The following is a 25,986-nucleotide window of genomic DNA, read 5'->3' as shown; positions in this document are numbered from 1 at the left end:
TAACCCCACACTTCCCTATGTTGTATTCCATCTGCCAATTCTTTGCCCATTCTCCCAACCTGTCCAAGTCCTTCTGCAGACTCCCTGCTGTTCCTCCACCTATCTTGGTATCATCTGCAAACTTAGGCACAATGCCATCAGTTCCTGCACTTTATTGTTTATTTTTCTTTATTTTTCAATTTTTAATTATTAATAACAATTTAATTTGTTTTTAAAGGTTTTTATTTTTCAATAAACTTTAAACGTTTCATTATGTTTCTGATGTTTAGAAACTGAAAAGGTTTTCAGCACAAGCAATTAGGGTGCCTTTGCGAAGGTCCATGGCCACCCTTTCCTACCTGTGGCCTCATCAACATTTGTGACCTACTGCACCCCATGGGACAGCCAAGGCAGCAATAATGGAAGAACTTTAGGAAGTGCTTGGTCGCATGAGGTTGGTTCAGCAGCAGGCTAACCGAGGATGCAACTGGGAGCATGAGCCATTTTGAACACAATCAGGCCCATTATTTTCCCATGTTTTCAAACTTGACCTGATGGCATATCTTTCCATTCCATAACGGTGGGGAGAGCCAGCCTTGGATAACTAAGGAAATAAAACAAGGCATCAAGCTAAAAGTTCATGCATACAAAGTCACCTAGAGTAGTGGGAAACTGGAAGATTGGGAAAACTTTAAAAAACAGCAAAGAACTTATCTTCCCTTTCCTTATTGCTAGCTTATAATAATAGCTCCTTATTATAAGCTAGCAATAAGGAAAGAGAAGACAGATTATGAAAGTAAACTAGCACAAAATATAAAAACAGGTAGTAAAAGTTTTTATAATTATATAAAGCAGAAAAGGGTGGCTAAAGTGAATGTAGGCCCCTTGGAAGATGAGAAGGAGGAATTAATATTGGGTAATGTGGAAATGGCTGAGGCTTTGAACAATTATTTGGTGTCAGTCTTCATGTTGGAGGACATGTCTAACATGCCAAAGAGAGATGTTATGGATGTGATGGGAGGTGAGGACCTTGATACAATCACTGTATTTAAAGAGGTAGTGATGAGCAAACTACTGGGCCTGAAGGTAGACAAGTCCTCTGGTCCAGATGGGATGGATCCCAGGGTACTGGAAGAAATGGCGGAAGTTATAGTAGAGCCGTTTGTGATAATTTACCAAAATTGTCTGGACTCTGGGCAGGTCCCAGCAGATTGGAAGACAGCAAATGTCATGCCACTGTTTAAAAAAGGATGTAGGCAAAAGGCAGGTAACTATTGGCCAGTTAGCTTAACATCTGTAGTCGGGAAAATGCTTGAAGTTAATATTAAGGAAGGAATAGCGAGATATCTGGATAGAAGTGGTTCCCTCAAGCAGACACAGAATGGATTCAGGGAGGGCAGGTCCTGTTTGACAAACTTACTGGAGTTCTATGAGGATGTAATGAGTGCAGTGGATAGACGGGAACAGGTGGATGTTGTATACTTGGATTTCCAGAAGGCATTCAATACGGTGCTGCATAAAAGACTTATCCATATGCTAAGGATGCATGGAGTTGGGGGTAATGTATTAGCATGGATAGAGGATTGGTTAACTAACAGAAGGCAGAGAGTTGGGATAAATGGGTGTTTCTTTGATTAGCAATCAGTGGTGAGTGGGGTGCCACAGGGGTCGGTGCTGGGCCTGCAACTGTTCATGATATACATTAATGATTTGGAAGAGAAGACATAGTGTATCATATCTAAGTTTGCTGATGACACTAAATTGAGTGGAAAAGCAAATTGTGCAGAAGATGTGGAGTGTCTGCAGAGAGATATAGATAGGTTAAATGGATGGGCAAGGGTCTGGCAGATGGAGTACAATATTGGTAAATGCAGGGTCATCCACTTTGGATGGAAAAATAGAAGATCAGATTATTATTTAAATGGTGAAAGATTGCAGCATGCTGTTCTGCAGAGAAACTTGGGAGTGCTTGTGCATGAATCGCAAAACGTTGGTTTGCAGGTGCAACAGGTTATCAAGAAGACAAATGGAACGTTGGCCTTCATTGCTAGAGGGATTGAATTTAAGAGCAGGGAGGTTATGCTGCAACTGTACAGGGTGCTGGTGAGGCTGCACCTGGAGTACTGAGTGCAGTCTCGTCTCCTTACTTGAAGAAGGATATACTGGCTTCAGAGGTGGTGCAGACAGAGGTTCATCAGGTTGATTCCAGAGATGAGGGGGTTGCCTATGAGGAGAGATTGTGTCGCCTGGGACTATACTCACTGGAATTCAGAAGAATGAGAGGGGATCTTATAGAAACATATAAAATTATGAAAGGGTTAGATAAGATAGAGGCAGGAAGGTTGTTTCCACTGGTATGTGAGACTAGAACTAGGGAACATAGTCTCAAGATTCAGGGGAATAGATTTAGGATGGAGATGAGGAGAAACTGCTTCTCCCAGAGAGTAGTGAATCTGTGGAATTCTTTGCCCAGGGAAACAGTGGATGATACCTCATTAAATAGATTGAAGACACAGTTAGATAAATTTTTGCATAGTAAGGGAATTGAGGGTTATGAGGAAAAGGCAGGTAGGTGGATCTGCATCCACGGCCAGATCAGCCATGATCTTATTGAATGGCAGAGCAGGCCCGATGGGCCAGATGGGCCAGATGGCCGACTCCTGCTCCTATTTCTTGTGTTCTTATTAAAATTCCCTCTGCTTCACCAGCTTTACTTGCTCTTTCAAATTTCACTTCCATCTCAATTTGCATTTTATGAGCAGATCTTACATCTTTAGTGTCTCCTTCGATCCTTGTACTTCTGTTACTAATCTACTTGCTTTAGCTCAGGTTTTCTTGTATTTTAAAAATAAACTGTATTCTTAAAAAAATATACAAGTGCAATAAAATACAATGCATGACTCTGTTTACATTGTAGTGCAGTTCGGTCTGTTCATTCACAATATTATTGGTCCTAAATTGCACATTTCGTGTACCTAGCCACTCATGAGACCTCCTGGATGATACACATTTCAAATGTTTGAAGAGCTTCTACCCCAGACCTTGCTCCTCAATGTGTTGTGGCAGAAGGACCTCAACTGCAGTCCATCCCCACAAATCCTTTGTGTTGGCTACAATGAGCTTCAGTCTGTCTCTCAGCGTGTAATCCTGCAGCCTGGAATGTGCCAATTGACAGCATTCCCTTACAGACCTCTCATTGTACTGGAAGGCGAACAAGTTGTCTTATTTTACAATTACTGTTACATTTACTACCTGCTCTGTCCCCTATCAGGACTTCACCCTGCTCTGGGGAACTTGCTAGGTGTGTCATTAGAGACAGGGTGACTGAACACATAGAAGAAAATGACAGTCATAGAGAATGAGAAGAGGAAGTGAAGTCCAGGAAAATATTTTGGGGAGGTCATTAACATAATGATTAAGGGAGTGTCTATGGACTTTATATACATTAAATAAATTATTTGCTAATTGTTCAGAAATTGCATTAGATGTAAAAAGTAAAGATAGTGGTTTTGCACTTTGTTTCCTGAGATTAATAAGTGGTGTTCTCCAAGGATCCAATCACAGGTATTATTATATCCTCATGTTTGTCATAGAAGAATGAACCGAGCCCTAAATCCAGTTTTGCAGATGATCCAAATGTGAAAGCACTGTAGGTGGCAGGAAGATCAAAATCAACCTAACAATAACAACTTTTACTTTTAAAATGACAAACTGCTCCAAGATCAGGAATGATAACAGAGAACAAATTGATACCAAGCCATGTGAGGAGATGTTAGGAAAGATGATAAAACAATTGGTCAAAGAGGTTTTAATGAAAAATTTAAAGAAGGAGAGAAGGATAGAAAACGTTAGGGAGGGAATGCCAAAACTTAGTTCCAAAGCAAAGCTGCTATTGCTAAAATATTAATCTGCCCTCCTTCTCCAAAAAGATAGGCTGACCTGCTGAAAAACATCTGTAATTCAATTTTACTTTTTTATATAATTAGGGTTTGGTGAATATGCAGCACTAGAATATCTAATGCAGGCAGATGACACCAACTGCATTCAATCATGAAGTAAATCTTTCATCCAAGAGGAATTTAGTGTCCAGTCCAACATTTATCCTTCAATGAACATCACTAAAAAATGTCACTGACTCGTTGTTCTTTGTACTCCCAGCCTGTGCATATTTTGACTCTCATATTTCTTTCCTCATGGCAATGACTACACTTTGGAAGTCATCTGTCAGTTTTGCAATACTTCACAAGTCATGACTTTTTTAAAATCAGGAATATCCCAAATTTACTTCAGTCATATTTCCCCATTATTATGTACTATTCTGTTATCACTTTGTCACCCTCTGCCATCCCTCCAAGGAGTGCATGATCAGTCATAACAACTCAGTGAGTCTGGCCCCTTTGGTTGGCTGTCTCCTGGCCAGTGGATATGAGTTCTCCTTATTTACTCCAGTAAAGCCATTAATAATCTTGAATAGTGTTGTTAAATCCACCTTCATCAGCAGGAATAATACCATCTTACCTAGTTTCCTTACATAAACAGAGTTCTTCGTCCTGATATGATTCAACTTAACATTGTTTGCATCATCTTCAAAGCATTTGAATCATTCTTGAAGTGTCGTGCACAAAATTAAACATAATATTCCAAATAAGGTTTAATATAACTTGATTTTCTGCTCCATCTCTGTTTCTGTTCAGATCCTATATGCATATGAATAGTCATATAAAGTTGTCCAGGCATGTTCAAAGATTTGTTCATGCAAAACCTTAGCTCCCTCTATTTAGCAACCTTTAAAATTGTACCTGTCTGTTTGGTGTGGAGAGGTGGGTATAAATTTCTTTTGGGGGGATCAGAGCCAAGATGATGATTCAAATATGGTGCTGCCAGGTGCTTGGTGCTGACTTGTTTTCCTCTTCTCTCGTTGCTCTCTGCCAGTCTTTGATGCTTCTATTTCAACCTACCACCTGCTGCACTGATAAAACTGTTCATTGTTACGAGAAGTTGAGCTTTCCTGATTCTGTTTCCTACTGTCTCATGTTCACTGAAATACTCCATAATTAATTCTGTTTATTTTTTTGTGTGTATCACAATATCATCCTTCCCATGTGCTTGACTCTTAAGTGCCTTCTGTAATAGCATGGCAAGCTATTCAGTTGTACCACTTCTGCGGCATTCAAACAGAGAAAGAATATAACTGGATCGATTACTTGGCATTGATCCAGCAACAAAATTCAGACATAGTGATGTTGATCCCAGCCCCATCAAACCTGAAAAATCCTCTTCACAAATACTTGGCGACCAAGTGCATAAATTGGGAGAGCTGTCAGGGTCATTGATTCATAGAGTTACACAGCAGGGAAACAGGCCCTTGGCCCAACTCAACCATGCCAAGATTTCTTTCTGAGCTGATCATATTTGCCTGTGTTTGCCCATATCCCTCAGAACCTTTTCTATCCATGTACCTGTCTAAACATCTTTTAAACGTTGTAAGTGTATCTGCCTACAAACTATTCAAGCCACGATATGACAGTCATGTTTACAGAGTCAGGCCTTACATACTGTGCAAACATCCCCTTCACAATCCTTCTTCCTGTTCCACCAGCTGGACAGGCCCACCAATGTTGGTGACACAATAGGATACAAACCAGAGGAAGTAGCTTTTGGACTCCTCAACAGTTGCTCAAGACTGCATAGACTGTCATGGTACCAAATGAAAACTGGGCAGTGAAATCTCTTCTTAATTAGCACCTACCATCATCCTTCAGCTGATGAAACAGTGCTTGTTCATGGTGAACAACACTTGGAAGGGCACAGAATGCACTTTGGCTGGGGGACTTCAACAAATGTCACTATAGTGGACCATCACAGTCCAAATTGGATGAGTCCTGAAGGACAAAGCTACAAAACATGACCTGTTTCAGGCAGTGAGTGAACCAGTATAAGAAATAAATCTTCTTGACCTCATCCCCACCAGCCTACCTGAATGCGCATGAAGAGCCACATCAAGTCTCCCTGTGGAAAATGCAACTGTCCATGCTAGCATTGGCACAAGTAACCACTGCGCATTCCTTGAAAAAAAAGTCCCATATTTGCATCAAGGACATGCTTCATTCTGTTTCGTGACACAGCAAAGGTGCAAAAATGGATAGATTTTGAATAGATCTGGCAGCTCAAAATAGGTTATTCATGAGGTACTTTGGACCATCAGCAGCAGATACATACACCACCACAATCTGTGTGCGTGTAATTCGTATCCCTCATTCTACCATTACAATCAATCCAGAGGATCAACCTTGGTTCAATGAGGATTGAAAAAGGACAAACACAAAACAGCATCAGGTGTATCCAAAAATGATGAAATGCTAACCCAATGAGAATGCAACACAGGAATAAATGCTTACTAAACAGGAAAAAAAAATACAATAAAATGAGCCAAGGGATTCCAACCAACTGTGTCAAATCCTTGAAGTCCTGTAACTTCCAGTCATGGATGGTGGTGGATAATTGATCTGCTAAATTGGAGAATGAAGCTGCAAGAAAATCCCCATCTTCAATGATAGTGGTGTTCAATGTCATTTTGGGTTTCATCAGAATCATTTGACTCCAGATCTCATCACAGCCTTGGTCCAAACAACAAACAAAGAGCTGAATTCCAGAGGAGATGTTAGAGTGACTGCCCAGCCAGCATTTAACCAAATATGGGATCAGGGTGCCCTGCTTAAAACTGCAGCAAAATAGCACATTGGTTGGAATCATACCTTACACAAAGGAGGGGTTAGGATTGGGGTTATTAGAGGTAAATCACCGTACTCCCAGGACATTACTGTAGAGGTTCCTCACAACAGTGCCCTTAGCCCAACCATCTTCAGTTGATTCACCAATGACTTTTCATCCGTCATGAGGTCAGAAGCGGGGATGTTTGCTGATGATTATGTAATGTTCAATTTCCTTTATAATTCCTCAACAAAGAAAACACACAAAGCTTGTATGTAGCAAAATCTAGACAATATTCAGGCATGGGTTGAAAAAGGGCAAGTAACATTCACCCTCAGAAGTGCCAGGCAATGATCATCTGAAACAAGATAGCATCTAACCACCTATAGAACCATAGAACCACAGAAAACAACAGCGCAGCAAACAGGCCATTCAGCCCTTCTAGTCTGTGCTGAAATGCCATTCCGCCAGTCCCATTTACCTGCACCCAGTCTATAACCCTCCAGACCTCTCCCATCCATGTATCTATCCAACGTGTTCTTAAAACTCAAGAGTGAGCCTGCATTTACTACATCAGATGGCAGCCCATTCCATACTCCCACCACTCTTTGAGTGAAGAAGTTCCCCCTAATGTTCCCCCTAAACTTTTCCCCTTTCACCCTAAAACCATGTCCTCTCATACTTATCTCTCCTAATCTAAGTGGAAAGAGCCTACTTGCATGAACTCTGTCTATACCCCTCATAATTTTGTAAACCTCTATCAAATCTCCCCTCATTCTTCTGCGCGCCAAGGAATAAAGTCCTAACCTGTTCAATCTTTCCGTGTAACTCAACTCCTGAAGACCCGGCAACATTCCACTAAATTTCCTGTGCACCCTTTCAATCTTACAAATATCCTTCCTATAGTTAGGTGGCCAGAACTGCACACAATACTCCAAATTTGGCCTCACCAATGTCTTATACAACCTCACCATAACATCCCAACTCCTATACTCAATACTTTGATTTATGAATGTCAGGTTGCCAAAAGCCTTCTTTACAACCCTGTCTACCTGCGACGCCACTTTCAGGGAATTATGTAGCTGAATTTCCAGATCCCTTTGTTCCTCTGCACTCCTCAGTGCCCTACCATTTACTGTGTATGTCCTACCTTGATTTGTCCTTTCAAAATGTAACACCTCATACTTGTCTGCATTAAATTCCATCTGCCACTTTCTGGCCCATTTTCCAGTTGGTTCAGATCCCTCTGCAAACTTTGAAAGCCTTCCTTGCTGTCCACAACGCCTCCAATCTTAGTATCATCAGCAAACTTGTTGATCCAGTTTACCACATTATCATCTAGATCATTGATATTGACAACAAACAACAATGGCCTCAGCACAGATCCCTGAAGCACACCACTAGTCACAGGCCTCCAGTCTGAGAAGCAATCATCCACTACCACTCTCTGTCTTCTCCCACACAGCCAATTTCGAATCCAGTTTACAACCTTTCCATGGATACCTACTGTCTGAACCTTCTGAACTAACCTTCCATGTGGGACCTTGTCAAAGGCCTTACTAAAGTCCATGTAAACAACATCCACAGCCTTTCCTTCATCTACTTTCTTGGTAACCTCCTTGAAAAACTCTACAAGATTTGTTAAACACGATCTACCACGCACAAAGCCATGCTGACTATCCTTAATCAGCCCTTGGCTGTCCAAATACTTGTATACCCGATCTCTCAGAACATCTTCCAATAATTTACCCACTACTGATGTCAGGCTCACAGGCCTGTAATTACCTGGTTAACTTTTAGATCCTTTTTTAAACAACAGAACAACATGAGCTACCCTCCAGTCCTCCGGCACCGCACCCGTGGCGAAGGACATTTTAAATATATTTGCCAGGGCCCCTGCAATTTCTACACTAGTCTCTCTCAATGTCCGAGGAAATATCTTATCAGGCCTGGGGGATTTGTCTACCTTTATTCGCTGTAAAGCGGCAAGCATCTCCTCCTCTTTAATCTCTATATGTTCCATGACACTACTGCTTGTTTCCCTTCCTTCCATATACACTATGCCAGTTTCCTGAGTAAATACTGATGCAAAAAAACTGTTTTAAGATCTCCCCCATCTCCTGAGGCTCCACACATAGACAACCACTCTGATCTTCTAGGGGACCAATTTTGTCTCTTACTATCCTTTTACTCTTAATATACTTGTAGAAACCCTTTGGATTTACCTTCACATTATCTGCCAAAGCAACCTCATGTCTTCTTTTTGTCTTCCTGATTTCCTTCTTTAGTATTTTCTTACATTTTCTATACTCTTCAAGTACCTCATTTGTTCCTAGTTGCCTATACCTGCTATACACCTCTCTCTTTTTCTTAACCAGATCGCCAATATCCCTTGAAAACCATGGTTCCCTATGCTTGTTAACTTTGCCTTTAATCCTGGCAGGAACATGCAAACTCTGCACTCTCAAAATTTTGCCTTTGAAGGCCTTCCACCTACTGAGCACATCCTTGCCAGAAAACAACTTATCCCAATCCACTCTTCCTAGATCCTTTTTCATTTCCACAAAATTGACCTTTCTCCAATTTAGAACCTCCACTCGAGGACCAGACCTGTCCTTATCCATAATTAACTTGAAACTAATGACATTATGGTCACTGGACCCAAAATGCTCACCTACATATATTTCTGCCACCTGACCTGTCTGGTTCTCTAATAGGAGATCAAGTATTGCATTCTCTCTCATTGGTACCTCTATATATTGATTTAGAAAACTTTCCTGAACATATTTGGCAAATTCCAAGCCATCCAGCCCTTTCACAGTGTGGAAGTCCCAGTCAATATGTGGCAAGTTAAAATCCCCTACTATTACAACTTTCTGTTTCTGACATTGGTCTGATATCTCACTACAGATTTGTTCCTCCAATTCTCTCTGACTATTGGACAGTCTATAAAACAACCCTATTAGTGTGGCCACACCTTTCCTGTTCCTCAGCTCCACCCATATGGCCTCAGTAGACGAGCCCTCCGGGCTGTTCTGTCTATGCACAGCTGTTACATTTGCCCTGACTAGCAATGCCACTCCTCCCCCTTTCATCCCTCCCCCCCACCATGTCTGAAACAGCGGAACCCCAGAACATTAAGCTGCCAGTCCTGCCCTTCCTGCATCCAAGTGTCACTAATAGGAATAATGTCGTAATCCCACATGCCAATCCATGCCCTAAGCTCATCTGCCTTACCTACAATACTTCTTGCATTGAAATAGATGCACCTGAGAACATTTCTATCACGTACAAACCTTTGATTTCTGTTGATACCTGCAGTCCTCGCATGACCTTTTTCCTCCTCACCTCACTATCTGCTCTAACACTCTGGTTCCCCTCCCCCTGAAATCTAGTTTAAACCCCCCAGAGCAGCACTAGCAAACCTACCTGCAAGAAGGTTAGTCCCCCTCCAGTTCAGGTGCAAACCGTCCCGTCAGAATAGGTCCCACCTTCCCTGGAACAAAGCCCAATTGTCTAGAAACATGAAGCCTTTCCTCCTGCACCAATTCCTTAGTCATATATTTAGCTACATGATCCTCCTATTTCTAACCTCACTAGCTCATGGCATGGGTAGCAATCCTGAGACTGCAACCTTGGAGGTCCTGTCCTTCAACTTTGCACCTAATTCTCTAAACTCTCTTTGCAGGACCTCCTCCTCTTTCCTATCCACGTCATTGGTCCTTACGTGGACCACGACATCTGGCCGCTCACCCTCCCTCCTGAGAATCTCGAGAACTCGATCTGAGATATCACGGACCCTGGCACCAGAGAGGCAACAGACCATTCGGGATTCTCGATCTCTCCCACAGCACCTCCTATCTGCCCCCCCTAACTATCGAATCCTCATTCACTACTGCTCTCTTCTTTTCCTTCTTTCTTTTCTGAGCTGAGGGTCCCATCTCGGTGCCAGAGACGTGACCACTGCAACTTGTCCCTGGTAGGTCGTCCCCACCAGCAGTATCCAAAACGGTATACTTATTGTTGATGGGAATCAGCCACAGGGGTGCTCTGCTCTTTCGGTCTATACTCCTTCCCTGTCCTGACAGTCACCCAGCTACCTGCCTCCTGACTTTTAGGGGTGACTATCTCCCTGAAACTCCTGTCTATTTCTGCCTCTGCCTCACAAATTCTCCTAAGTTCATCCAGCTCCAGCTCCAGTTCCTTAACTCGTTTTGTCAGGAGCTGCAGCTGGATGCACCTTTTACAGGTGTAGTCATCAGGGACAAGTGTGCTGTCCCTGACTTCCCACGTACTGCATATGGAACACACGACTGCTTTAACTGCTGCCATCACTACCTACTCCTAAGTTAATTAAATTAAAGGAACTTATCCAGCCTTACCTCTCTGGGAGCAAGCTCTTCCTCAACCTCTGCTCACCGAAGCCTCTTGACTTTTAGGGGTTTGACATTTAATGGCATTACCATCACCCACTCCCCCAACATCAACACTGGAGGTCAAAACTCAACTGGACTAGCCACGTAAACACTGTTAACATAAGAGCAAGTCAATGGTTGTGTATCCTCTGGTGAGCAACTCATTTCCTGCTGTCCTAAGTCCTTTCCACCAGCAATAAGACACATCAGAGCATCATGCAACACTCTCCACCTGCCTGGATGGGTGCATCACTAGCAATTCTCAAGTAGCTTAACACCATTGTCACGAACCAGCAACAAAAGAAACACACTGAGCATGATTCAGTGTTAAGAACTATTTTATTAATCACTACTTATGATAATACGTAAAATAGAAGTAAAAATGTTAGTATGTTAGAATTCAAAAATGTTAAACCTTGAACGTTAACCCCAAAGACTAAACTCTTCGTGTGTGTGTGACAAAGTCCCAAACTCCAAGTTCAGGAATGGTTCTTAAAGTTCAGTTCTGCAAGCTATAAGGTGAAACATGAGTAAGGGCTTCTTCAACAACCACCATTGTCAGAAGATAAGACGTAGATGTAGAAAAACAGAGAGAGAGTAATTATGAAATCCAAATGTTCCACGATGGAACCCAAACGACACTTCAGTGTTTACTCAGTAGTGACTTCCTCACCCCGAAAAGCATCCGAATCGTGGTCGTCCACACACAAATACCTGTTTCCTTCTACAGGTCAGCAACAAAGTGAACTCCACCTGATTACTTCCAATTTCCATACATGGATTTCAGTGGCAGACACAGTTATTGTTTCTCATCCATCGATAGAGAAAACTAGCAGGCTGGTGTCTCTCTCCCTCTCTCTCTCTCTCTCCTTCTCTCTCTTCTTCTCCTGACTTCTTCAACAATGTCATTCCGTCCTTTATCTTCTATTGACGTAAGCACGCCACACACACACACGCACGCACGCACGCACACACACACACACACTCTCTCTCTCTATCTTAAAGGGACATTCACTGAGTCCGTAACACCATCCAGGACAAAGCAGTCCACTAGGTTAGCATTCTATCTACCACCTTAAAGTTTCATTACCTCCACCATCGGCATGCAGTGGTTGCAGTTCCCCTAGCCTCAAAATGCACTGCAGTTACTTGCCCACAGTACTCTGATGACACCTCACAAGCCCACAATCTCTACCATCAGGAAAGACAAGGGCAGCAGGCTCACGGGAACATCATTAATTCCCAGTTTCCCCTCCAAGTCACATACCATCCTAACTTGTAAATATAACATTGGTCTTTTATCACGGCTGGGTCTAAATGCTGGAACTCTATATCCAACAGCATCATGGAAGCACCTTCAGCAGAAGGACTGTATTGGTTCAACAAGGTAGCTGACCATCACCTTTGCAAGGCCAGTTATGGATGAGCAATAACTGCTGGCCTGGAATAGTTGGAAATGAGAATCTGGCAACTTTGGATCCACATTTGGGCCAGCAGCTGTAAGAGCAGCAGAAGTCAGAAAAAGGCCACAAGCGGGATCTCCCTAGTCAATGTTCACATCACCTCCCAGCTGAGCTGAGGAGGCAGGCATTGTCTGCTCAGGATAGAAGTGACTCCTTGATAGAGAAACACATCCCATAAGGACCCTGCTGAATTATAATGCCCAATGCAAATGAAGTGACTCCCTCCAGGTTCTGCTGGTTGCCAGTAACATACATCAATAATCAGGCAAGGGATCCACAAGACATCTGATAATCCCTCATATGCAGCTTTTCTGTCTTTTAAATTAATTATAAGACATTAATAAGTGAATACATGATGCAACTAGTGGCTTCCTACAACATTTTTCTGTGATTTGCAGTTCTTCTCAATGTTTTTTTTAAATGAGTACAGGTCCTCGTCAGCTTACAAACGCCTGATTTATGTTCAGCCCATACAGACGGACAAGTGTTTGGGAGACCGAAGGTATGGACTTGACAGCTGCTGCAGGGCTGCTGGTATCTTTTCTGCTGTCTGGGAACTCGGTTCACGACTACATTTCCGACTTGCGAACTGTCCAGGTTACGAGCAGTTCAAAGCAACAGAGCCCTGTTGTAATTTGGGGACGACTTGTAAGGGAAGTTTACTTGTGTACTGTTGAAATGAGTGGCAATTCTCATAACTGAAGGAGATGACTGTAACCAAGTCCAACCAGGGTCTTTTTATATTGGTCCCAGTCGGTCTCCTTGTGGTACCCTTTTTACCTCCCACTGGTGCACAGGACCTTGATCCTGACATTTACCATGCTGAAAACAAAAGTTGTGAAGTGAAGAATGTAATGGTACTAAAGAATAGCATGATCACAGGACCAGGGGCTGACATATTAGTATTTTAAAATGAGTAAATGAGATTACTGCAAATACTTAAAGTAATAATATTCTAAAGTTCTCTCAAGAATTGTTACTTTAGGTTGGAAAATTGTACATATTACTGTGCTTTATAAGAAAGAGAGAAAAAACAGGGAATTATAGATCAGTTGGAAAAGTACCTGTTGTTAGTAAATTACTGGAGTTTAAGGATAGAGTGATTGAACAAGTTGAAAGATTTCAGCTTATTTGAAAGAGACACAATTGATTTGTGAAAGGTTGCTCATGTCTGATGAACCTGATTAAATTTTTGTAAGGTAACTAAGCTAACAGACAGGAACAGGAGTACAGGTTTCAGTTATATGGACTTTGAGAAGGCATTCTTAATAAAAAATTGTCGGCTAAAGGTGAACCTTATCAAATTAAAATCAATTATTTTTTTCTAATTATGAACTCGACTGATAGCAGAAAATAAAAGTCAGGTAATTAAATTGGTATATATGATTTAATTGTGTCCTATACTGTTGGATTCCACTGTACACCCTATCTGTTAATGACTTGCATGACAGGACAGATAGCACATGTCCCATATTTGCTAATGATACAATAATAAGTGCCTTGGCAAGTAGTGTAGATGAAATTATAAAATTACAAAAATCTATTCTAAGATTAATTGAAAGGACAAAACTGCAGGAAATGGGTTTCAATATATCCAATCATTACTGATTCACTTTGGACTTAAAAAAAGCTGTATTCTATGGTAAATATATCCTTCTTTAGATAAGGGGATGGTGGAACTAAGGTCATCACTAGTATTACTAATGTAGAAGCCTGGACTAATAATCCAGAGTCATGAGTTTGAATCTAAATAATTTATTTTAAATTAATTAAATAATCTGGAATTAAATTCAAAATAAATAATGTCAGTAATGGTGAACATGTAACCATTAAATTTTTGTAAAAAAAAATGAAGTGTAGAAGTGATCTGCTACATTTAACTGGTCTGGTCTATAAGTAACTCCACATCTACAACAAGGAGGTTACCTCTTCTGAAATGGCCTACTGAGCCACTCTGTCATAAAACTTGCTTTGTTTAAATTAGTAATCTTAGATGTTATATATAGAATACGGTTTGTAGATGATGGCCTATTTAATGGTCCATAGAGAAGCATCGGTTAGATATGATATTCAACAAAGACATGGGTCAAAGAAGGGCAGGACTGGTAACTCAACATTCCATGATATAGAAGTTTCAGGCATGATCGGGACAAAGAAAAAGAGAAGGGCGCACTGCTATGTTGACTAGAGAGGTCATTGTTGTAGTAATGAGGGAGGATGGATAAACCTTAGAAATAAAAAAAATGCAACCACTTTGCTTGGGTTATACTACAGGCCTCCCAACAGTCAGTGAGAGATAGAGGAGTGATATTTAGGCAAGTCAGAGAAATACATGAGCAATAGATACATTGTTACAGACAATTTTAACTTGGATCACCTTCGTGGTGAAAAGCTTAGAAAGGTTTGTATTTTTAAAGTGCATCCAGGAGAACCCTTTGAGCCAGTATGTAGATAGTCCTAATCGAGAAGAAACAGTACTGGAAGTAGCTGAAATGTCATTGGGTGAGCATCTTGGGAAGAATAATAATGAACTGGGCAGCTTTGGAAAGAGATAAGGATGGTTTGGAAATTAAGGTCATGAATTTGGGGAAGGCTGATTTCAATATCATAAGGCTGGATGTGGGATATTCTAGAGAATGTTAAAATTAATAAAGAGGAGATATGAGATGTTCCAGCAAACATTAAGATGGATAAATCCCCAGGATCTGATGAGATGTATCCCAGACTGCGATGGGAGATGAGAGGGAAGATTGTTGGGAACCTGACAGAATGTTTAAATCTTTGCTGGCCACAAGTGAGGTGTCAGATTACTGGAGAACCACAGACGTGGTACCTTTATTCAAGAAGGGCCGCATGGATAAGCAAGGTACTTACAGGCAGGATGAATCTACACTTGGAAAGACAAGGATAGTCAGCATAACTTTATTGGTGGGAGATCCTATCTGACCAAATTGATTGCATTTTTAGAAGAACTTACCAAATATATTAATGAAGGTAGTGTGGTTGATCTAGTCTACATGGCCTTCAGTAAGGCCTTTTACAAGGTTCCACATGGAAGGCTGGTTCAAAAGGTTAGAACCCCCTAGGATCCACAGCAATTTGTCAAATTGGATCCAAACTTGGGTTGATAAGAGGATACAGAGGGAGATGGTGAAGGATTTCTATTATGATTGGAAGCCTGTGACCAGCGACATATCCCAGGTATCAGTGCTGGGACCTTTACTATATGTCATATACATTTAAAGATTTGGCAGTACATTGATAGTGAGGATGGTCTTAGGTTACAGAATAATATCGATCAGCTTGTTCAGCTTGTTGGTTAGAACAATAACAGATGAAATTAATCCAAATAAGTGCAAGTTGATGCATTTTGGGAGATATAACGAGTAGGACATACACTAGGGAGTATTGAGGAACAGAGGGATCTTGGTGTACAAGTTCATGATCCCTAAAAGTGGTAGCACAGGTAGATAAAGTGGTGAAGAAGGCACATGCGATGCTGGGATGCTGGCACATGCGATGCGATATTAACCAGGGCATAGAGTGTGGTGGGGAGGGGGGTGGGGGGTGGAACATGGTACAACATAAAACTTTGATTGGGCCACAGTTGGAGTATTGTTTGCAGTCTGGTCCAGACACCACAGCAAGGATATGATTGCCCTGGAGAAAATGCAGAGGAGATCCTCCAAATTGTGAGGAGAGATGAGATCGGCTGGGTTTGTTTCCTTGGAGCAAAGAAGAGTGAGGGGCTCCTGAAAGAGGGGTACAATATTATGAGAGGCATAGATAGTGAGGATAGTGAGAAACTTTTCCCCATAATGGAGACATCTGAAGCCAGTGGACAAAGCTTTAAGGTGAGAAGTAAGTAGATAAGAGAGGATCTAAGGAATACGTTTCTTTCAGTCAGAGGGTGTTTGCAATCTGGAATGCACTTTCTGAGGAGCTTGTGGAGGCAGGTACTCTCACAGCATTAAAAAAATATCTAGCTGTATTGCCAAGGCATATAATGCTATGGATCAATTCTTGGGAAATTAGATTAGTGTAGATGGGTACTTGATAGTATGGGCTTTGTGGCCCAAAATGCTAGTTACTGTGCTGTGTGTGAACTCGCAAAGATTATGCTATGCAACCCCAAAGTTACCACTGGCCCCTTTGATAATCCCTTTTCTGCCAGTGAACCCCTTTCAGAGCACCCATGCCAAAGAAGGAATAAAATATTAACGAACCGCATGTTGGCATAATTGCATGACGTGAGAACAAGAAGCTTCAGGAAAGTAAATAAAGTGTATTTGTATGTTTAATTTAATTCAAGCAGTTTCCATTGCTTGCCCAGTATGATTGCAGCCAGTTAATCCACATAAAGTATGTTACTTTTAAATTGATTTGGCATGTTTGGCAAACAACCAAATATGTCTATAATTGAGTGAATGAGTTATTGGTAAATCGTCTATAACAAGTATCATTCACTGTTTAAATTCCTATTTAAAATACTTGTCAATACCAATTATTTCATAAAATACTCATTGCATAATACTGCTGTAGAGTATCTGCCTTTAAATATCATCTTGAATTGACATTTTCATTATGTTTTTTTTGCATCCATTGAATTCTAAATATTTGAGATGCTCTGTCAATCTGAAACAACCCTTAATACAATTACATTGCACAGTTTGTGTTAAGATTTCTGTGATCAGTGACACAAGGTGAGAAATGCAATTGTAGGCCTGCTGGCTATTGTTCAGGAATTCACACTGGGCATCAAACTAGCTGGAGTCAGTTGTCAAAGTAAATGATTTATGTTAATTTGTATTAAACCTTCATTACATCACAAATAGTGCATCACATTCAGTTCTGGTTACCATATTATAAAAAGAATGCAGAGCTAAAGACATGATTTGTAAGAACCATAGCAGAAATCAAAGTTCAGAAATAGCAAACTGGACTCAAAGGACAGGGGTCCTTTCTTTGGCAAACAGAAAAGCTGAAGGTACCCTGAGGTCATGAAACAGTTTGGTAAGGCAGGCATAGAGATGGAGAGCAAAACTAAAGGCCATAAATAAAAAAAGAGCAACTCAACAGAGCTTCCTCTTCTGAGAGTGTGGTTGGAATAAATAATTTGCTTTTATACAAATTAACTGAGATAAATAAATAACATGGATAAGTTTATGGAGAACCTTGGTACACAGGGAAGAAAGAAATAGAATAATATCATTATATATTCAAAGGAATTTGGGTGAAAGATTTTTATGAAGCATAATCTCCAGTAGTGAGCAATCAGCATGAGTGGCCAGTTTGTGTGCTGTAAATGCACCATTTCAAATCAAATACATGAAGTATGAAAACATATTTATATAACCATCAAATTCCCATTGTTAAATAGCACCAGAAAGAAAGAATTTCAATGACCTATGATAAGCACTTTGCAAATTCAGAACATCTCTCTCCTTCTGAAGGCAACCTGCAATCTAAACAACAGCCATCCTGTCAACAGAGGTGGATCAAGCCAGGAAATATATTCTCTAATGGCATTCAGGTTATGCTTTTAAATCCAGCAGGGATTGAGAGAAACACCTTCCTTTAGGTTTCTCAGATGTAAAATTGCCCCTTCCTCCTTCCATTGAAATATTGATGTATTGGGGTCCTTTTGCCAGATTTCTTTAGATATGTTATATATTGTTTTAATGTATCACAAAACAATTTAACATGTTCATTCCTTAGGAAATGCCTCAGGGTGATACTACAAATAATAGACATATTTTACACTTCCAACATTCAGTCAATCAGAACTCGGATGGTGGGGATCTTTGATGATGGATGTTGCCTTCTTGAGGCAGTGTCTCCTGTAGATATTACAGATGGTGGGGAGGGATGTGTCTGTGATGTATTGGGCTGAATCACCACTCTCTGCAGCTTGTAATGTTCCTGCACATTCAAATTGTTGTACCAGACCATGATGCAACCAGTCAGGATACTTTCAACAATATATCTGCAGATGTTTGTTAGAGTGTTTGGTGACAAACCGAACCCCCTTAACCTCCTAAGAAAGTGAAGACGCTGGCACACCTTCCTTGAGATTGTATCTATGTGCTAGGCCCAGGGGATGTCATCCGATATATTAACGTACAGGAATTTAAAGCTGCTGACTCTCTCCACTGCCGATTCCCCAATGTAGACTGACACATGTTCACCCTCCTTCCCCTTCCTGAAGTCAACAATGAACTCTTTAGTTTTACTGAAGTTGAGCTGTTGAACGCGAGGTTGTTTTTGTGGCACTACTCAACCAGATGTTATATCTCACTCTGGTAAACTGATTCATTGCCACCTGTGATTCGTCTAACAACAATGGTGTCATTGGCGAATTTATATATGGCATTGGAGCTGTGCTTAGCCACACAGTCATGTATGTACAGGGAGTAGAGCAGGGGGCTAAGCTCGCAGCCTTGAGGTGCACCTGTGTTGATGGTCAGCAAGGAGGAGATGTTGTTACCAATCTTCACTGATTGAGGTCTGCAGATGAGGAAGTTGAGTATCTAGTTTCAGAGGGAGATACAGAGGCCCAGGTCTTGAAGCTTGTTGATGAGTTTTGATGGGATGATTGTGTTGAACGTGGAGCTGTAGTCAATGAACAGCAGCCTGACATATAAGCTCATGTTGATCAGATGGTCCAGAGCAGAGCTGGAGAAGAGGCAGAGGAATCACATCTGCTGTTGACCTGTTGTGGCAGTGGGCAAGTTGAAGCAGATCCAGGTCATCTCTGAGGAAGGAGTTAATTTGTGCCACAACCAACCTCTTGAAGCATTTGATCATGATTGATGTAAGCTCTACCCGACAACAGTCATTGAAGCAAGTCACCATGCTCTTATTGGGCACTGGAAATTATGTCCAGGTATGTCCAGGTATGCCAGGCATGGCAGAGAAAGGTGCCTAGTGAGTCTGAATGGGTTGTACAAATTTTCTGAGGAATCCTGGAACTAATTGAACCTTTACCTTTTGCTACTGAGGGTCAGAGAAGTACTACTTGCAGATATAGTTAATAGCTATCAATAGTATTAATGTTAGTTTTTTTTCTTGCAAACAATATCTGGTCAAAATGACCAAAACTGAAAGCAATAGAGCAACTTGACAAGAAAAATATGAATGCTACCTGGTAAACTGCTGAGATTGTGAGCTCTCCATCTAAAAAGCTCAGACAGAATGTTCACAAATATAACTGAGGAATCTCAGGCTGAAGGCTGAGTATATTGGTATGAATATCTTCTGCCAAATTTATAGCCCTAAAATTGGCCACCAAGATGCTTAATTAATTGAATTGAAACTCTCCACTTATTATCAGTAAATGGAATCATAAGGAAAGGACCAAGACCATGATATTTTCCCCTTTGCTCTTTGTTGAACGAGTGACCTAAGAACAGAGCTAATAGGGGTCCTACAAAGGAATGAAATGCACTAGCTTTACACTTTAGCCACACATTTCAACCACTGCAGCTATCTGAAGTTGAGTTTATCCAGGACCAATGAAAAATTAAGTTCTGGTGTTCGGGAAAATAAGGGTGGCTTTTGCAGGTGGAAGGAATTTTCCACATCCTACACATCTGAGAGGGAACCTGAGAGGAGATGTAGAAACCACCCTCCTCCCCATCACCCTATCCTCCATAATAATCTTTTTTTTCAATGTTTATTGACAATCTTGCAATGTTCTTTTAAGCATTCTTGCCTTAACAATATAAACATTAAGGCTTTTTTTCCTAATGGATGGAACTGCAACATGACATTATTTTCATTTTTGTCTCTGATAAAAAGAGGACAAACTGGTAACTGCAAATGTACTGCTGGCAAATGTAATTAATCACAAATGCAAATGTAAGTTGCTTGCTCAGTGCTCAAGGTGACAGATAAAAAGCAAGTCCATCCTTTCATGAGAGAAATGCAGCTGTAACATACAGCTGTTTCCTATGCTTGTTTGAGTTGGTATTTTAAACAACCACATTCCCTTTGAGCATGTGCCACATGCTTTAACCACTGCCCTGCAAAAGAAATCAAGATAATTTAGTTACTACCACTTCAAATTAAAAAAGCAAATTTATGTAGCACATTATCATACCTCGCAGAAATATCTCAAGGCACTTTGCATATAATAGATTACTTTGAATTGCAAACACTCTTGTTCTGCAGACAAAAGACGCTACTGAAGTCATTTTGATGAGTACAACAGCTCAGATGAGTGAGCAGTTGGGCTGTTTTTCCTGGTGTTGGCTGAAAGATAGTTTCTATTCAGCGTTCTGGGCACTAGTTTGATGCCTCATCTGAGGGTCAGCGCTCTTGTCAACATTCACTAACTGCTAAACTAAGGCATCACTGCAGTTTCTAGAATAAAATTCTGGATCAGAATATCAATCCATTATTCTGTCTAACATAATGTAATCCACTGTTCTGTTTAATATGTAGTTGTCTAACGTCATATGTGCAATCAAATAATTTATAGTACTCTCTTTTCAATCTGTTAGTAGAAAGGCCTGGAAATTGCAGTGATTTAGTGTGATATACAATGCAAATTCAAAGAAAGTTAAAGCCGCACAGAAAATCATGGTTACCTACTTGAACAGTTCCTTTGGAACCCAGCAGTAGGTTATGACCCTTGCCTGATCTCTTCCCACGCACCATTCCTGACCACAGACATTCTTCATAAAACAGATTGCACTGCATTGGCCACTAATTTCATCAACCACTGGGTATCAGGACATCTGAATAGCCTGTAGTTAGTGGATCTATACTGAACTCCTTCCCAACCACCTTCACAAACCACCATCCCAACCACCATCAGCTCCATGATCACTGATTTAACTACCCCCAAATATGAAGCCCCACTAAGACCATTGATTTTATCATCTGACTATGAAGCCCTTCCCTAACTTCCAATACTACTCTACTCACACTTCGAAACATACCCCTTAATTCTAATGCAAGCCAACTGCAAGGCCACAATCCCACCCCTCTTTTGATCCCTCTGTCAATTAATCAGCCACAGTCCCCTATCTGCTCCGTTACCTCTGAGTGTCTTTCCATCATATCATCCTAAGATATAGTCCTGGTTCTGGACTTACCGATTTCCTTTAAGGCTCTACACTGGTGTTAGGCAGCCATGAACCATCTAATTCATGCAGCTTTGAAGTGCCAGTCAATTTCTGGGACAAGTACTTTTCATGGATTCTTGTCTTTGAGTTCAGTTGTTACTTAAATGGTTGTTTTTTCTGATATAATATTCCCTGTCTGCCCATTTGTTTAAATGTTACCTTTAACTATCAATACATTAATTTGTCATCTTCCCATATTCTTTTGTAACACTTTACCTGGCTTTCATTCTAAATTGCTCATAGTAAAACTGTGTGTCATTTCTCTGAGCACTATGCAATTAAATTTTACATACATGTGTAGCAGCTGCTACCGCAATGTGAAAGCAAGACACTAGTCGATGGACTGCAGAACAAGAACTGATTTATTTTCCTGCCTTTTAAGAGGAACGGTTCCCGCCCACCAAAAACAGAAAATGACGTACATGCTACGTCATCAAACTCTTCCCGCACGCGGGTTCTCCCCGTCACTCGGGGAAGACGAAGGCCCAGCACCATCTTGGGCCTCACCGCTCCGACGACGCGCGACCCGACCGCCGAGCCGGTTTGCTTGCTCGGACGGTGAGTCACTACACAACCCCCACCCCCACCCCCACCCCCACCCCACCTCCCCCGCCCAGAACCGGCGATACGGTTCCCAAAGTTCGCGGGCTGTGCTAGCCATTGCTTAGGAGGTCGGCCTCTGCGTCGCAGGGTTGGGACCTCGACCGGTTGTTGTAGATCTAAATGGGCCGGTTTGAGGCAGTCCGTCGTGAAGACCTCTTCCTTGCCCCCAGTGTCCAAAATAAAGGTGGACCCATTATTCCTGATAACCCAGAATGGCCCCTCGTATGGTCGTTGCAACGGTGCCTGGGGTGTGCCCCTGCAAACGAAAATGAACTTACAGTCTCGTAGTTCCTTGGGCTCACAGGATGGGGACTGACCATGCCGTGAAGTGGGAATTGGTGCCAAGCTGCCGAGCCTCTCGCGCAGTCTTTCCAGGACTGCCGTTTGTTGTTCCTCGTGGCCCCAAAGGGCGGGTATGAAATCCCCTCGTATGACCAGGGGTGCATCGTACACGAGTTCAGCTGACGAAGTGTGGAGATTTTCCCTGGGGGCAGTGCGTATGCCGACCCGGACCCAAGGCAGTTCGTCGACCCAGTTAGGACCTTTCAGGCGGGCCGTCAGGGCTGATTTCAGATGGTGGTGGAAACGCTCCACCAACCCGTTTGACTGTGGTAGGCCGTGGTGGTGTGCAGCTGCGTCCCTAGCATGTTCGCTAATGCAAACCAGAGGCTGGAGGTAAACTGGGTGCCACTGTCTGAAGTGATGTGGGCCGGAACACCAAAACGCAAGATCCAAGTTGTGAGCAGCGCCCGGGCACAGGAATCAGTTGTGATGTCAGATAGAGGGGTTGTCTCTGGCCACCTCCTGAACCGGTCCACAATGGTAAGGAGGTACCGGGCTCCTCTTGAAACTGGCAGAGGACCAACGAGGTCGACGTGGATGTGGTTGAACCTTCTACGGGTAGGCTCGAACTGCTGTGGCGGGACCTTGGTGTGTCATTGGATTTTTGATGTCTGGCAGTGCGGACAAGTCCTGGCCCACTCACTGACCTGTCTGCGCAGGCCATGCCAGACGAACTTGCTGGCGACCAGTCGGACAGTGGATCTGATGGACGGGTGTGCCAACCCATGTATCCAGTCGAAAACGCGTTTCCGCCAGGCTGCAGGAACTATAAGGCAGGGTTGACCTGTTGCGAAGTCACAAAGGAGGGTCTGCTGACCTGGACCGACTAAGAAATCTTGGAGCCGCAGGCCCAAGACTGTGGTTCTGTAGCTGGGCAGCTCATCGTCGGCTTGCTGTGCGTCAGCCAGGACCGTGTAGTCAACACCAGGACAGGCTGTAGATGGTCAGTCTGGAAAGCGTGTCAGCAACGACATTCTCCTTTCTGGAGACATGTTGGATATCTGTTGTGAATTTGGAAATGTAGGACAAATGTCTCTGCTGACGAGCTGACCAGGGATCAGAGACCTTGGAGAAGGCGAAGGACGAAATCTTATGGTCAGTGAAAGCGGTGAAAGGCCTGCCTTCTAAAAAGTACCGGAAATGCCGGACCGCCAGGTACAGTGCTAGAAGTTCCCTATCAAAAGCGCTGTATTTCAGTTCGGGTGGTCTAAGGTGCCTGTTGAAAAATGCCAAGGGTTGCCAACGGCCTTTGATTAGTTGTTCCAGTACTCCACCAACCGCGGTGTTGGATGCGTCCACCGTGAGGGCAGTTGGGACATCTGTCCGAGGTTGTACCAGCATCGTGGCATCTGCCAGGGCATCCTTGGCCTTAACAAAGGCAGCCTCGGCCTTGTTGTTCCAGGCGATGTCCTTGCCCTTACCAGCCATCAGCGAGAACAAAGGGCGCAGGATATAGGCTGCTGCAGGGATGAACCGATGGTAAAAGTTGACCATCCCCAGGAATTCCTGCAGGCCTTTGACCGTGCTGGGGTGGGCAAAATGGCGGATAGCGTCTACCTTGGCGGGTAGGGGTGTTGCTCTGTCGCTGGTGATTCTGTGGCCAAGGAAATCGATAGAGTCAAGTCCGAATTGGCAGTTGGCCGGGTTGATTGTGAGGCCGAAATCACGGAGACGGGAATACAGTTGGCGGAGGTGGGAAAGGTGCTCTTGGCAGTCACGGCTGGCGATTAGTATGTCATCTAAGTAAATGAACACGAAGTCCAGGTCTCAGCCTACCACGTCCATCAGCTGCTAGAAAGTCTGCGCGGCATTCTTAAGGCTGAACGGCATTTGAAGGAACTCGAAGAGGCCAAATGGGGTGATAATCGCAGTTTTGGGGACGTCATCTGGGTGGACCGAGATTTGGTGGTATCCCTGAACGAGGTCCACCTTGGAGAAGATGCGGGCTTCATGTAGGTTCGCTGCGAAGTCCTGGATGTGAGGGATGGGGTAGCAGTCCGGGGTGGTGGCGTCATTCAGCCTGCGGTAGTCGCCGCAGGGCCTCCACCCGCCAGTGGCTTTGGGGACCATGTGCAGGGGGGAGGCCCAGGGGCTGTCTGACCTGTGAACGATACCCAGCTCCTCCATGCAGCGGAACTCTTCCTTTGCCAGGTGGAGCTTGTCTGGAGGTAGTTGTCATGCTCGGGCATGAAGTGGTGGCCCTGTGGTAATGATGTGGTGCCACACCCCATGTTTGGGCATCGAATTTGTAAGCTGAGGTGCCAAAACTGATGGGAACTCAGCTAGAAGCTTGGTGAACTTGTTGCCAGACAGGGAAATGGAGTCCAGGCGCGGGGCTGGTAGGCTGGCTTCTCTTAGGGAGTAGGTTTGGAGAGTTCTGGCGTGCACTAGCCGCTTCCCTCGCAGGTCGACTAACAGGCTGTGGGCCTGAAGGAAATCGGCTCCTCGGAGTGGTCGGGCGACGGCGGCAAGGGTAAAGTTCCAGGTAAAATGACTGTCGCCGAATTGTAATTGAAGTGTACGGGTACCAAAAGTCCATATTGTTGTGCTGTTCGCGGCACTGAGTACAGGACCTTGTTGCCTGTTATGAGTGTCACAGTCAGTCGGGGGCAAAATACTGACCTCTGCTCCAGTATTGACGAGGAAACGACGTCCGGACTGCTTGTCCCAAACGAATAGGAGGCTATGTCAGTGGCCAGCCGTCGTAGCCATCAGTGGAAGCTGGCCCTGGCGTTTCCCTGAAACTTGCAGGCTGGGCGGCATCAACGGGCCTCTGCGCCCCACCTCTGATGGTAGAAACACAGCTGGTCGCCAGTGTCATCATCTGTGTTTCTGGGGTGTAGTCGCTCGGTTGCTGGGACTGGTTTAGGTAGGCATTGGGCTCGCGGCCCGGTGATTTGGCTGATGGACGGCCCGCTCTCGCATTTGGCCTTCCATAGGACATCTGCCCGGGCATCTACCTCATGTGGGTTGCTGAAATCGGCGTTGGTCAACAGCAGGTGAATGTCATCGGGTAGTTGTTCGAGGAAGGCCTGTTCGAACATTAGGCAGGGCTTGTGTCCCTCAGCCAATGCCAGCATCTCGTTCATTAGGGCCGATGGGGATCTGTCCCCCAGGCCGTCGAGATGAAGCAGGTGGGTGGCGTGCTCACGATGGGAGAGGCCGAAGGTCCGAATAAGAAGGTTTTTGAAAGCTGAGTACTTATCTTCCGGAGGAGGAGACTGGATAAAGTCTCTGACCTGCGCGGCTGTCTCCTGGTCCAGAGAGCTGACCACATGGTAGTATTTTGTGGAGTCGGAGGTGATCTGCCGAAGGTGGAATTGTGCTTCGGCCTGGTCGAAC

Source organism: Pristis pectinata, chromosome 11, assembly GCF_009764475.1.
Source record: "Pristis pectinata isolate sPriPec2 chromosome 11, sPriPec2.1.pri, whole genome shotgun sequence".
In the NCBI taxonomy this organism is placed as follows: domain Eukaryota; kingdom Metazoa; phylum Chordata; class Chondrichthyes; order Rhinopristiformes; family Pristidae; genus Pristis; species Pristis pectinata.
Note: the sequence above shows the minus strand (reverse complement) of the source record.